We start from the raw sequence: 15493 nt of genomic DNA on the forward strand, positions 1-15493 counted from the left end.
CTTAGTGCAATGTAAAGATCGCAAGACACCGCCACAAGGAAGGTTCTTAATGGTACATGTTATTACAGAAAACCCAATGTACTGCTCAGGACTACTGCCGTAAAATTAAAATTCCTTTCATTTTCTATAGATTGAAAGCCATAGGGCCAAGTTTTCTTCTTTTGCCTTTAAAGTAAAAACGGATAAAAACAAAAATGGAATCAAAACCTTCTTTGTATCGATATGTACTATTTTAAACAAAAAATCCATTAGTTGCTTTTAATGTTTTTAATAAACAAAATACAACAATGATACATCAGCTGATTTCAGGCTAAATCTGCCACGTATAATTTTGATGCTAAGAAGGATGTCGTCAAATAATGACGTCTTAAATACCAAAAGACTTTACAAGCTTTTTCTGATAGTTGCTGGCCAAACATACACAGAAATCATCAAAGCGTTCACTATTTATGGAGGGAAGAACTTTGAGGTGAATTTAAAATTTTAGTGACATTAAAACAAAGTGACCCAATCTCAAAACTTACTGTGTAAAAATTACTGAAAATCAATTTATAAACACTGACTCATGTCAGATAATAATAGTTCAACCTAGAAAAAGAAACTCTTTTCAGCATTTAAATATTTCAACATATCTTCATTTACATACACATGCACACTGGTAGTATTTTGAAAATACTCCAACATCACCAAGTAATATTTAATTTTCTAATGCCTAAAAACCAGATTACATATTTCTTTGAGGGCGTCTCAGCCAGCACACCTGACAAACTACGCGATGTGGCAGCCATTAAGTGTTACTTAAACTTATCCAAAATTCTCCCTACAAATACATGTTTGTATATAAATATAGAATTGACTTCTTTCAGGTTACTTCCTGCTCAAAGTAGATATGTAGTCTACTTTTCTCAGTCCCACTATGAAACTCCCATTCATTATTAATTTTCAAAATACTGATGTTCCACTTAAAAGATAACACGAATTTAACTCATATTCACAAGCATGAACACTGTTCTGGACTTTGTGTTGCCGAATGAGGACCAAACTCGGTGCTTGTCATGTGCTCTGTATCACCAAACAGTACAAAGACAATGATTTTCCACTACGTAAGTTGACAAACCAGATGTTTCCACATACAAAACTTTCTTAGAAACATTTTCGAGCGGCTTACCTAAATACAAAAATTTTTTTAAGTTATTAATAAAAAAGAATGTGTCATAAATTTACAAATCAGCAAAAACTAATCTTCACATCATTTCACTTTTAAGTCAAACAGGTAATTTTTTAAAAATAAGGATAATAAAAAATTATCATGAGAAGAGATGCTTGCATTTTAAGTGCATTTACAACTGACTAGGAGTACCATGGCGTACTATACACGTGCCAGGTATATAAGGCTGAATCACTTGTTTTTAATTTATTAAGCCCAGATACTTTTCTTCGGCAATCCAATAAAAGGCCAATCTTACAGTCTGTGGAACTTAACTTTACAAATAAAACAGTACTCAGTGGTTGTACTTTATGACATTTAACCTCTTATCAATCAAGTAAATATGAAAAAATAATTTACCCAATTTCACACACTGTCCCCTTTTCAGGCAAATATTCTTCAAAATATGAACTGAGTCTGTATGAAGAATGCTATGAAATTCCCATCAGTAAGTGAGTGAATGCCACGTGCCTCTAATGAAGTCAGGGTGGTGTTTTCTGTTTCAGTGGGTGAATATTCAATCACTAATGCTATGTCTCTCTGTGCAAGATGAAGTATCCACTACGTGAATGAAGAAAGACTAGAAATGGATGTGAACAAGAAATGCGTTACATACTTCAGCTGCAGTGATACACCAACTGCTAAACACACACAGGTACCGAGCTGCTCGTGCACAGTCGTGCACAGTGGAGCTGGCCGAGCTCCAGCCTTCTCTGGAGCGGGAACCCGAGCAAAGGGATGGAGCCAGGCGGCGAGGTACGGGAGGGGACACCGAACCACAGACTCGTTTCCTGAACCAGGCAAAACTGACACCTGACTACTCTAAATGCTGACTTATATGTAATTGCTCTTCCTTAAAACTGGCTGTTTTTTCAAAGGAACTGATGGAGAAAGTGTGTTGAAGTAACTAATGCAAAAACGACCCTGTACACGATCCACAGTATCAAATAATTCTGTTTGCAAAGAACACTGGAATAGGAAAGATGTTATATTTTAACAGCACTTAAATCTTACAGTGTTGCCTATATCCTTTATTATATCTGATGTTGACAACTATCCTGTAAATCAACAGTAATTTTCTATTGGCTAATAGGAAGTTAGCAATTTTGAGTTCCTTTTGTCAAAATCAGACAAATTTCCATATAATAGTTTATTTTTCCATAACACCATTAAAATAACTTACCAGTATCCAAAAAGACATAATTAGTCATATAATCCTAGATGAGTTTTTTTTCATTCACCTCCTGGGTGTCCATTTATGATTCTCCAAAAGTGTTACAGACTGAATGTTTGTGTCCTCCCCAAACTCACATGCTGAAGTCTAACCCTCACAGAATTGGTACCTGTGGCGGCTGGGAGGTAACTGGTCATGAGGGTGTGGCCCTCGTGAATGGGATTAGTGCCCTTATAGAAAAAAAAAAATAACCCGGCCCACAGGAACTGCCTCACCCCTTATGCCAGAAGCATAGGAAGAAAACAGTCTATGAACCAAGAAGCCGGCTTTCACCAAACACCAAATGAGCAGGTGCTCGGACCTTGGACCTGCAGCCTCCAGCGCTGTGAGCAATCACCCAGGCTCTGCTACTCAGCTACAGCAGCCTGGACACACCAAGGTAACAAAGTAACCAATTATTGTATTGCCTTTTTTAAATCTGAACTTAAGAAATGTTTTCTTTATATAATACTTTAAATTGAGCAATGAACACATGTAAATAACGGAAGTATGGAGAAGAGTATCTGTGAGATCTACCCTAAATCTGACTGCCTACTCTCTGAAAATACATATATGTTGAATACTTCTGTCATTCCTTCACTTGATTTTGTAGTTTTACAACATATGTCCATATCCTTTATATAATTTAATAAAGATTATATTATACCATTGTAATGTAACAATATGTTTTATAGTATAAAATTATATAATAAATACTATATTGCTTATTTTACTATATTGGCTTATTTTTTAACTTTTCCAAAAAAATGGTAAACTTTTTTTACCATGATATTACCATGATTATATCATGGTAATAAATAGACATTTGGGTTGTTTCCAATTTTTCCTGATTCCTAGACACAAATTTTGCTTTTTACATAGTTTCTACTGCAGCAAAAACTTCTATATTAAATCTATCAGCTTCCAAGTGCTCTGGTTGTATCCACATTCTCATTTCTCTCCTATAAAAACCTGTATGTCTACAAACAAGAATAGTAACTACATTTCCATTACTCAAAAATTAAATACATTCAAAAACAATAGGCAACATAGCTATAGTCAAATTTATTTAAAGTGTTAGTAAATGTTATCTAAAACTTTATTTGAACCTTTGGGAAGAAATAACTTCTTCCCACTCCAGACAGAGTACTGAACATCCAAAGAGACAGGAGGGCTGCAATCCACACCGCTGTGTGTGGTCTGACCCAACCGTGGTCTCCACACTTGGGAGGACGGAGTTCCTCCACTGCTCTGCAGGACAGTCATGGCCAGCAGCCTGTCACACAGAAGACGACCACATGCTAAAAGGCAGGGGCAGTTGAGGAGATTGGCCCAGGAAACTGAGAAAAAAGGACTGTAACAGCAAGTCAAGCAGTAATTTATATTAAAACACCAGCAACACAGGAGAGTAAAAATAATAATAATAATAATAAAATAAATTCTACATACTACACTTTTCCTCAAAATTCCGCTTGAGCCCAAACTCCAAAATTAAAAAGATAGTACTTCTTCAGTAAACAAATCCTGCCAGTCCTTTATGATGCCCACATCTACTTTCACAAGCAGAAACCTAGCATTTAACCCTCCAACACCAAGCCTTAAGATGGTGATAATAATGCAGTTACGATGGCATCTGTGGATGCATCCCAGGAGCAGTACCTTCTTACTATTTGCCTAGTAGAACCATGGGGATCCAGAACACAACTTTTGTTCCAATTTTTAGATTAAAAGAAGTAGATACAAAGTAAAACTGCAATTCCATCAAAAGAAGAAATTGAGCCCTCATATTCATTTGGTACTCTGTGATAAGAAAATCAACATTTTCCAATCACTCAAGAACTTTAGAGTACAGCAATAACTTGAATGCACATTCTTAAATCAGGAAAAGTCACACTCACGTAAATCCATTGAGACAGACTTCAATACTCTACAAATAGTCATAATAACTCCTATTGCTATATTTCTATGAAAGAAATAGTATAGTTATTTTCTTTTGTGCAACGTAGTCATAAAAATGTAGACACATAGTTGTTGTGTGTTTTTTTTGAATTATAAATAAGCATAGCTAGCTTTAATGAAAGAGAAACCAAGCCAAACATAAACCTATATTCTCCTGACAGACTGATTTTTTTGGAAGGACCTTGATTTAAACCTATTATTCAAACCAAAAAAGAAAAAAAAGAAAGACAAGTGAAGTTAGAAAGCTACTATAAGGAATATATCAGTATCTGGTGTTTTAGTTAAAGAGAACTACAGAGAAACATTTTAGAACTATTTGGAAAAAATGAGTGTTTTTCATTTCTGGTCAGACATAAATGCAGACAAAATAATAGCTATAGATACACAACTAAGAATTCACCATGATTATTGCAATGTGGTAATATTATACTAAAATTTTTGCTTAAGATTTTCTTAAATTTCCAAATATTCTCTAATTAATATCTTAATTCAACAGTCTAAAAGCATAATAAATGCAAGTAAATTTTTCTGGATATCCCTTCCAACACTCTCATGCTATTTAAAAAGAAAAGCATCCAAATGAGCTACAGAATTCACTGGGTCGATGATGGAGGTGGTGATCAAGAGAGTCCACAGGAGTCCTGGATTCCCCCAAAGAACAGCTGGTGCTAGACTCTGGGGCAGGCTAAAGGCCGGGATCCCACCTCCCGATCACCTCCACGCCTACATGTAGCACATGCCGCTTTACCAGGCTATGCTGGAAATCCAAAGATGAATCCAACTCCCAGAAACCCTGAAATTCCCAGCTTCAGAAGGGGAAGTCAGCACAGAACAATTGGAAGATCATTTCCCTAAGAAGGTGACAAAGAGACAGAGGACTGTTAGAGGAATAATGAGTTCATTAATAAATTCTCAGTGTTAATCTATTGCCTGAAGGTCAGGGAAATCAGTGTCTCCAGCCAGAGGTTAAACACTAAACTCAGTACTATAAAATAACTGAAGAGCCAAAATTGGAATCAACTAATCAAAGTGCCCCATGACAATAGTAAATGCCTGGGGTAGTGCATTATGATAATTTAGTGTATAGTATTTACTTGATTCTGATTCTGAGTATTGATTTTGAGATATACAATTGATTTGCTAACATCTTTTCCAAAGGTGGAAAAACATCAAATTAATGCCCCAATTAACTTGAAACACAACACATCACAATTTAAAAAATGTTAAAATACAAAAAACATGTACCTTATAAACAGGAAGCAGGTAATAAATCATAATATACCTATTCTCTTAGAGGCAACAGACATAATATATAAATATCAAAAAAAGCAAAATGTTCCAGATAAAGGCAGGAGTAGTGTAGTAAAATTTCTTTCACAACATTTTAGATTGCAAGAGGTTATTTCCATTAAAAGTACCTGTACGAATACCAATTAGGGAACTTCAGAGATCTTAAAACAGTGACAACTCATTAGGATTTTATCACTACCTATCCTAGAAGGGAATATTATATACTTCAAATAAACCTTAAAACAGTCCTTATCTGATTTAGTAATTTAAGAACTCAGAATCGCCTATATTATAAATATGAAAGCTTCATAGTATCATATTATCTTACACTTTTTAACTAAAGATGAACCAAACCATTAAACAAGAATTGGGATGTCTTGTATACACACAAACACACACACACACACTCACACTCACACATGCACACAAACACCTGATATGACAGCATAAATCCTGACCAAACGCATTCATGTTCCTTCTCATTGAGTATGAGAAAGAAAAAAAAATATATGTGCTCTCATTTTTTAATATAGTTACTCTGTCTGGTGATATCACTTCCATAGTTCCACACACAGAATGATTCTTAAACAAACAAACATATCTGAAGCCTGAATCCATCTTTCTAGCTCTTAACTCTGATTCCCAGCTGCCTACTACGGCTCTCCACCCCAAACGCTTGATGGTCATTGTGACATTGTGAATTTGGCCCAAAAACTCTCCCTCACCCTGCAATCCCTACTCCCTGTGACTCGCTCCTTCTCTCCAGTGTTCTCTATCTTGGTTAATAAAACACCACTTTCTGGCTAAGTGTCCAAATCACAAATCTAAAGTCAACCATCACCACAGCAAGCCACACTTAGGCCCTCGGTTAGCAAGTCTCCCCTCCACATCCCCTGCGTCTCTCTTCTACCCACCCATCTCGGTTTCCTTACTTGACGGATTCCTTATCCATTTTCTGAACAATTAAAATAAAGACCCTAACTGACCTCGATGTCTGTAATTACTCTAAGTTCAAATATTAGCTATATTGAAGACATAGCATATACACTGTAACCACAGTATTTTTTATCCTGACCACAGCACTTACAAGATAGAAACAGGGGACACTAGACAAGACACTAAGACAGCAGAAATGAAGCTTCTCTGTGACTTCAGTAGGAAAATCTGCAAGACACTATGAACTAAATGAGGAAGAAACAAAAGAAAAAACGGGTCCACCAAAAAGAAGGCTACTTTCATTTTTGACTTCTGACTTGACTTTGAACAAAGCAGCCCCGAGTGCAGTTGAGCACTGTGTCAATAGGTATTCAAGATAGAACAAAACATGAACCAGTCTAGCTCTAAAAACAATATTAGGTTGAACTAAATAAAACTGTGGTTTTTATAGGAAAAACGCAGTCAAAGTCAGCAATTTCATGCATCTCTACCTAATTAAGGTACTGGTCTCATCTCTCAGTAAATTATTTTCACTCCACACTGAGGAAGGACAAGTATTTCACAGTTCTTTCAGACTGCTAATTTCTAAGTGGTATTATCTTTGCACGGAGGAAAGTATGTCCTTTCAAATATTACAGTAAGGAGGAAAGACAGAATTGCCTTACACAACAGTATCTTCGTAAAAAACATGTTTTCTGTGAATATTCTCATTTCTTTTGAACTATTTTAAAAATAAATAAGGTCTTCCAACGTTCTTCTCTGCTAGAAAAACTACAGATAGAGGTGAAAAATAAAAAAGCAGAGCCCTCTGACTGCAGAAAGAACCACCCCAGTGTAACCTACAATTAAAGGACTTCGGGAATTCTTTGTCATCTCAGCTTTCCCACCAGGTGCAGAATTCCAGACAAGAACTACACTGCCTCTCCTTCTAAAACCTGTCCTCTGTCCGGGTTCTCACTCCTAATTCTGTGCAACCCCGCTCGGTGCTTTGCTCAGAAAGCAGCAGAGTCTAAACAGCACCTCCAACCTGCTCATAGTCCTCATCACGGATACTGGGGAGGCTGTTTTCATGCCAGGGCCACTGCCCATTGTTACACAGACGAAGGTGTATTTATTTGACAACCGAGAGATATTGCTAGCATTTCACACATACAGGTTAGACACGGAATATACATGGAATATACTTTGGATGAAAACCAGTTAGGAATTACTGATTTTAAAGATAAAGTCAATGTCAGAGAAAATCTCAAGTCCAAGAACTTCTCAACTCTGGGGTCCCAATAATGTGATTTCAGACTATATTTAGATCTGATCAAATGATTAAAAAAATGTTTGAATATGAATTAATCAGGACACTGTTATATTTAGATAAATATCTCACACATACACACACACACACTAAACCATAATGCTTGTATTTGACTGATTAGCATGTTCTATCGTCTATTATAAAGCCCACATGGGAAGTCAAGTTATAATTAAAAGGTTGATTCATGAGGATGCAGAGTAAAGAGTTTGTTTCCTTCCTATGGTAATAAAGCTACCCCTACAATGGCCCTTAAATGCTTTAAAAATTCTTGGTTTTGGGTGTACCTGGTTTGAGATTTGACAGAGACCACCCTTTCACCAACATTCAAAGAGGTTATAGTAAAATGATTTAGGTAACTGGTATCTTTCATTACATCCTTATCCTAAACAGTCACTCTAATTAAATCATAAGGCTGTTTTATGCTAATTAGAGGTAGTTATATAACCACTCGAATCATGAATGTGCATCTGTAAACATGCACATTTACATATGCATGAAAATTTACATATATGCATACATGAATATACATTTATGCAAATATATATGTACAGGAGAGCATACAAAGTTTTCCAAGTATGATGGTAGAAAAGGTCTTAATGATTTACCTACTTCTACTTTTTACAATGGATTTAAATGCCTAAAATCTTACACATCATCGACTGAGTGGCTCTCTTAAACCACCTCCTGTACAGCCACTCTTTTACATCACCTGACCAATGATGATCTCAAACTTTCTATGATGAAGCTGCGTGTCATCTACTAATAGTGAGAAAAGACGCTGGTTCTCTGCCAACTTTCCCCAGGACAATGAGTGACAGTGACAGACTGGCAAGGACCTGACGGACAAATCCCAGCAGTTATCACATTTGCACAACGGAAGAACAGCCAAAAGCGACGTCGCTGGGTTACAACTCCTGCACCGGTACTGGGGAGAGGAGACCATGTTACGGAGTCGGCTCCAGGAACGACTCACCTCCCAAGAGCGAAATCTAAAGACCTGTCTGTGCTGAAGAAGCAGCATGACATCAATACAAGCGGAGTACCTAAGTCCATTTCCCAAAAGTCCTTCTCCCAAACTGCTATCCCTTAGCCTTGAACTCCACAGTACAGATGGACACAGGCACTGCGGAAGCTGTCCTTGATTCAATGTTTACTATTCCCTACACATGTGAGAGAGACAAGCTTATAAGGTACTGTCTTAATGCTTTGGACTGACCACTGCGAAGGAGAAATGGCTGATGGGCAAGGCCTAAAGGAAATGTACATACACATCCTAGAGTGCAGAGGGATCGTCCCCAAATATCTGGTCCTACTTCCTGGAACCTGAAAATGTTAGCCAATTTAAAAGGGGGAGGAGGGTTGCTGATGTTATGAGATGAGGGATCTAAATTGGGAAGATTCACTTGGGTTATCAGGGAGGGCCCTAAGGGCAATCACAAGTGTCCTTCTACAGAGGCATAGGGAGACGTGACAGATAAAAGAAGACACAGCAAGAACCAGGGAAGTGGGGACTGACACAAGGAGGACACAGCGGAGGGCTGCCAACAGCCACAGAGAAAATGCGGCCCTGCCCGCATCTTGATTTTTTAGCCCAGTGATGCCAAGTCTGCCTTATGACCTCGAAAACTGCAAGAAAATGAATTTCTGTTGTTTAAACCACCAAGTATGTGGTAGTTTGACAGAGCATCCAAAGGAAGCTAATCTACCATATTTCTTATTTTGCCCAGAATATTTATGATATGTTCTAAAGTGAAGCTCTATAAAAAGTATCATAATACAAAATTAAATAAACAAACAACAAATAAACAATAAAGTCCTTAATGACATTCTAGGCATCATACATATTTTTTTATGTACAGAATTTCCTTTAATTCCATGTGCGGGGGCGAGGGGGTGTGGCAGTGCTTGGGTGGCTCAGTCAGTTAAGCATCTGTCTTCAGATCAGGTCATGATCCCAGGGTCCTGGGGTGGCCCCAAACCTGACTCTGCTCAGCAGGAGTCTGCGTCTGCTTCTAACCCTCCCTCTGCCTCTGCCTGCTGCTCTCCTGCTTGTGCTGTGTGTGTGCATGTCAAAGAAATAAATAAAATCTTTTTAAAAATAATAAAATAATTCAATGTTTAGAATATCATAATAGCTTATTTCTTTTAATCCTTCACATTCTACTTTTTTCATTTTTATTTTTAAATAAGCATGTGTGGTTTTTTGATCCTAGAAAACTAAAACATGTTGGAGTCTCTTATAAAGTTTTATAATTGGTGTGAGTCCTCCTTCAGAGTGTATTTTTGGAGTTAATTAAGTTCAGTGAGTAGTCTTACAATCATGTTCTTCCTCCCCGGAATATTAACCCAGACTGAAAAGGAGTGGTCCGAAGCATGTTCTCCCACTAAGTTAAGCTAGAGATGAGCTTTTAAATAAAGGCAGAGTCCAAATGTCAGGACATTTTCGGAAAGGAAGACACCTGTTTCAGAACGTACCTACTTTTCAGTTGCTGCCAAAAGAGACATGTGCTTCGGTGCATGCTTTCTAACTGCTAACCCACTAATACCTGGAGCTCAGAGGTCTCGGTACTTCATCAATGATCTGGTTCTACCCCTTTCTCCCTCTTCCCTGCCAGCTCCCACCTGGAGTGCAGGGGCGCATGCTGAGGAATGGGTGGAGACATTACCAAGGAAGCAGGAAAAGTTCTAAGCATTCCCTCCTAGACAATCCTAAGTTCAAATATTCACGCCAATCATCTGGTGCGTGCCATAGCTGCAGGGATAGGAGCACTTTAGCAACAGAAAATACTCATCAGAGAAGTCATATGCACTTTGTGACGAGAAAAAAAACTTACCTGATACTAAAGAAATAAGAAGTAGGCAGCTCCAGACACGGAGATAGAAAAATGCTTTCCATTTAATAGTAAGTAGGTGTGACTTTTCACTAATCTCACTGAAATGCACAAAAGGCTTTATGATACCAGGGCCAGAACAAACTATCATTAATTAATAGAGTTAATATAACTAAACATCGTATATGATTTTTATTTAGTCTGTAGTTAAGTCTAAATAAATACAACGAACCCTATGCCATGTAGCAAAATTACAGAAAAATAGATCTCACAATTCAGCTAACTTATGGATGTATCAAAATTCTAGTAATTTATTAATATTTTCATGTAAAAAGTGCCACGCAAATATGAGGTTCTTTTAAATTATAACTTGGTATCAGCTATTTTACTTCACTTGAGTTCATATATCTTTTCAAATCTCCTTATAATAACTAATAACTTCTATGAAATACCCGAAAATGGGTTTAGAAACTCCAGGATTCACCTTCCAGCATTCACGCAGACAGTAAGAATTCTGCACTGTTCTACTCATATAGAAAGAACTGAAAGGAAACCATGTCAAATCAAAGAGTGAACATTAAAAAAGACATTCCATTTAAGACATGGTTACCATAGCATAATAACTGATTTTTAACCCATATTCAAACTTCAGTTTTCTATTGTACTATGTAACACTTATCTTCATAATTTCAACTTGTTTTTTAAGGAAATCCAGCCATCATAAAATTCAATATAAAATCCAGTTAAGAGATTTTGAAATAAATTCATCTTTATGTGTTAGAAAACCACCATGCGTTTCTTAAACAGATATCTAAACGCTCTCAAATATAACAATGCATAGGACAGGATTCCCTATCATGCATAATTAATATTATAAATGCCCATCATTACTTTTACTAGGATTATTTTAAATCTAGACTATGTACTACTCCAAGAATTTAAAAATCAGTAATTACTCCAAATTATAACAACCACAACAAATCTCCTATGTACTACACATGTGTGTGCGTCTGAACACCCGTGCAGGCACGCACGGCCCCACACACCTGTGGTTCTTTGTTGGAAAAGTATGCCTGAGGCTATACATGAGAAAGTACAGTAGTCACCTATGGCACTAACCAACAACAAATTAATTTTTCATCTCTACAGATAACAAATAATCATGATTGCTTAATACATATGTACATATAAATGTATAATTACATATTGATTAGTTTAGCTTTTAGCAAAACACAAGAGTATATTGCATTTCTCCAGAGTAAGATAGTATTTTTTAAAATTATACCAACAGACCATTAGCATTGAGTGAATTTATTTCCCCCAACAGTGCTAAAGATATGCAAAATTTTCATTCTTTAGAGTTGCACAGTAAATGATTAACACCAGCTCTGCTCATTATCTCGCTTAACAAAACTTCTCTAAAAACAAATAAATCAAAAATGCCTCCAACATTCCTGAATAAATAAATTACAGACCTATTCAGTGGCAGCAATGATATTTTAAAAAGCTTGTGCAAGCTCATTGTACAATTTTATTACAAAACCACATTTGATAAAAGAAAAAACTGTCCACTTTTTCATTCTCTACATAGTTTTACTAGCAGCGATAGCTTCTCAAGGATGAAGAAACTTCATAATAGCAACATATCTAGGAAGTGTTAACCCTGTGTTCCAACAGATTATAGTCACTGCTAATTAGGAGCTGATACTTCTTATAAAGATACTTTTAGGAGCCAAGAGTATTTTTCTCTCGTAATGAGAATATAAGGATAATGACAGCTAATAGGAGCCATCACTATATGATCAGAGACCATAAGTGAGAACATTTGTATAATGGGAAACATAATTCTTAACTTTAAAAATACAGGTTGCGGGGAATTATCTGTATTTCTACAAAATCTCCACAACTTTTACAATAAACAAATGCCACCGAAACAACTGACAAAGGCACCCTGTGTGTCCTGGCATTCAGTAAAAATGGGCATTATAAGAACAGCAGTACTATACTTTATATTTTAAAAAATCTTAGTGCAGAAATAGTACTAATTAAGCATAAATGTTAAGAGGAAAAAATTAATGAAGTGATGAAATTGCATTATTTTAAAGTAAAAATCAATGTATTCTAGGATTCAATAAAGCTCACTAGGTAATAAGTCTACTGCATACTAAAGACTGTAAGCTAAAATCTAAAATTAAAGCTCCAACAAGTTAACCTATATTTTATTCAAACAACCACTAAAAAACCATTTTCCTTTATGACTGACAAAAGTTGTAACACTAGAAGATCTAATGTAGAAAAAGCTTTATAATTATTCTAATCTTGCCTTTAAAAGTAGCCTTCAAAATAATTCTACCTACAAGACTCTGCTATATTCAAAAAGCACAGATACACATAAAATAATTCAGTCCAAAACACAATAAGCTCCTCTCTCGCCATAACCTAAAAGATTTTTCTTGGAATTAAAAAAAGAGAGAGAGAGAGAGCATGTAAATTAAGGTGACTGAAACATGCTTTCATCTAGCAGAGTAATATGGTAGCTATTTATCACCTGAAGTCATAAAACACTAGGTCTCGTCCTTAGCATATTCTAATGAAGCCTATCATGCAAATGAGAGTGACCTTTTCCTTGCATTCTGCAAGTTCACATTTATTCCAGGAGTACATAGAGTTTGCCAATACAAACTAGCCAAAGACTGGTAATTACTGTAATCAATTAGTAGTTAGTGTCGTTCTGCTCATTTTCAGCTAATGTCAACTAAGCCATTTTTGAGAGAGCCACCCTTGACAACAGCTCTTCTGTTGTTGTTTTTAAAATGCGGGGAAAAAAGAAAATTAAAGGATGAAAACACTCAAACTTTCCAATATGGCCGCAAAGTTTCATCTCTTCAAATGACGTGAAGATGCAAGACAAGGCCCTAAAGTTTATAATGGACAAAGACTCTTGGGTAAAGTTGCGTATCCTTAAAATGACATTGAAATTTTCTGCCTATACAATTAAACATTAATATTTAAATATTTAAATGAAGGACACTCTCCTGCGCAGCAGCTCAGACTTGGTAGAACTTGGGCACTCTTCGCAACGGTTGAGTAAACAGGCCATACCCTCTGCTCGGGAGCAGTCTATTCTGTCGACAGTTATGGATAGGAAACATTACGGCAGCCGGTAATTAAAGTAAAAACTAATACTGTCTCAGAGATGGGGAATTTTGTAAAGGAAAATCATTTATCATGGCTTACAGTTCTCACAACTGAAATGAATTATCTTTTCCTTTAGCACATATCCATTTTAGAGCGAGTATATTTACTAAACTACGATGAGGCCCACTGGCCCATCGTAATTGCATTAGTTAGTAGGCATGCTACAAAAATATAATAGGTCTCAGAAAATATTCTACACATACTGTACAACATAAAGCCTCGGAATATATAAAGTGGGACTCAAAAGCAACTACCAATTTAAATTAAGGACTGGTGAATCACAAGAAAGCCAGATGATTAAAAAATCTACAGCATTCCCCCTTAATGCGGTTGTTTTTAAAATTTACAATAAGGTTTAAAGGAAAATACCTCTGTGGTTGCTAGTTGCTAAACAGAAATGTTAATTTCATATCAACTAATGTCCTATTGCTGGACCTGGCCAACATGTGAAGGACAATATATTCAACACTCACTTATGAAAATTTATGAGAGAAAAAAAAGACCATTCCTGTGCTAGAAAGAAAATAAATCTATAGTATCTTAGAAGTTACCCAAAAAAAAGAAAATAATGATATTGAGACAAATCATTTCACTAAGACTCCTAAACTCAAACGGCAGATCTAAATGTCACCCCCGTTTGCACATGTCAAGCTGGGACATAGGAAGTCATGGCTTCCTTGAATTCCTTCCTTGAGTCAATCCAAGGACATTTTATAAACGGAAATCTCTACCTGCTAAGGAATTACTGGTTTTAAATACAGAAAATTTACTTGGGAGGAGTACTACAAAGGTAAATATATACATAATTATATGATCAATGTTTTTATATATTTATACACATCATACACATCGACACATAACTGTGAGTGTGTGTGTACTTTCATTGTCTCCCAGATGAGGACATTCAGTTAATTTCCTGGTGCCTAAAAATATAATTCTCAAATATCTAAAAATACCAATGAAATGCAGTCTCTTTTTAAATTAAAGACACCTATAAGAGATTGAGTGCCTATCGAAAAAACACTACTGTCCTAAAGATCATTTTTGTTTTAAACCTGGAACCATGCATAGAAACAACTTTCCAAAACAAAAAGCCAAAGACAGGTCAAATAAAACTGGAAAACACTGAAACTACATAGGTTTTTCACAGGTCTATCCGGGTGACTTTGGGAGCCCAGCAGAGGTGTGGGATCTACCCTTGCGAGGACCTGCAGAATTGCATGCGCAGTGTTTTTGGAGAGGGATTAGGGGGTACCTTGTTTTGCAGTGTTTGTTTCCACAGTGAGATTAGGGTAAAAAGAGCAATCAAGTGGCAAGACGTGGAGTGACGCTGAAGATTTATTGGTTGGTTTCTGCAGACTGCTGGAACCAGTCACCTCACGCGGCGTCAAACACGCGCGACTTGTCGATACTGACACAGAGCCAAACAGCAGGAAGACAGCACTTTCCATTCTTGTCAGAAGAATAAACCGATGTGGGCTCTGACAGTTACCGAGAGGGGACAAGAGCAAACAAGATGAGTAGAGAGAGAAAAAAATACCCAGTAAATG

At 36.5% G+C, this 15493-nt stretch overlaps 1 protein-coding gene across 11 annotated transcripts in view; it reads right to left on the reverse strand.

The window, feature by feature from the left end:
* ZNF407 (zinc finger protein 407) overlaps positions 1-15493 on the reverse strand; it is a 439083-nt gene that overhangs the window by 303769 nt on the left and 119821 nt on the right. The gene's annotated exons all lie outside the window — the stretch shown is intronic.

Source organism: Mustela nivalis, assembly GCF_964662115.1.
Source record: "Mustela nivalis genome assembly, chromosome: 14".
In the NCBI taxonomy this organism is placed as follows: Eukaryota; Metazoa; Chordata; class Mammalia; order Carnivora; family Mustelidae; genus Mustela; species Mustela nivalis.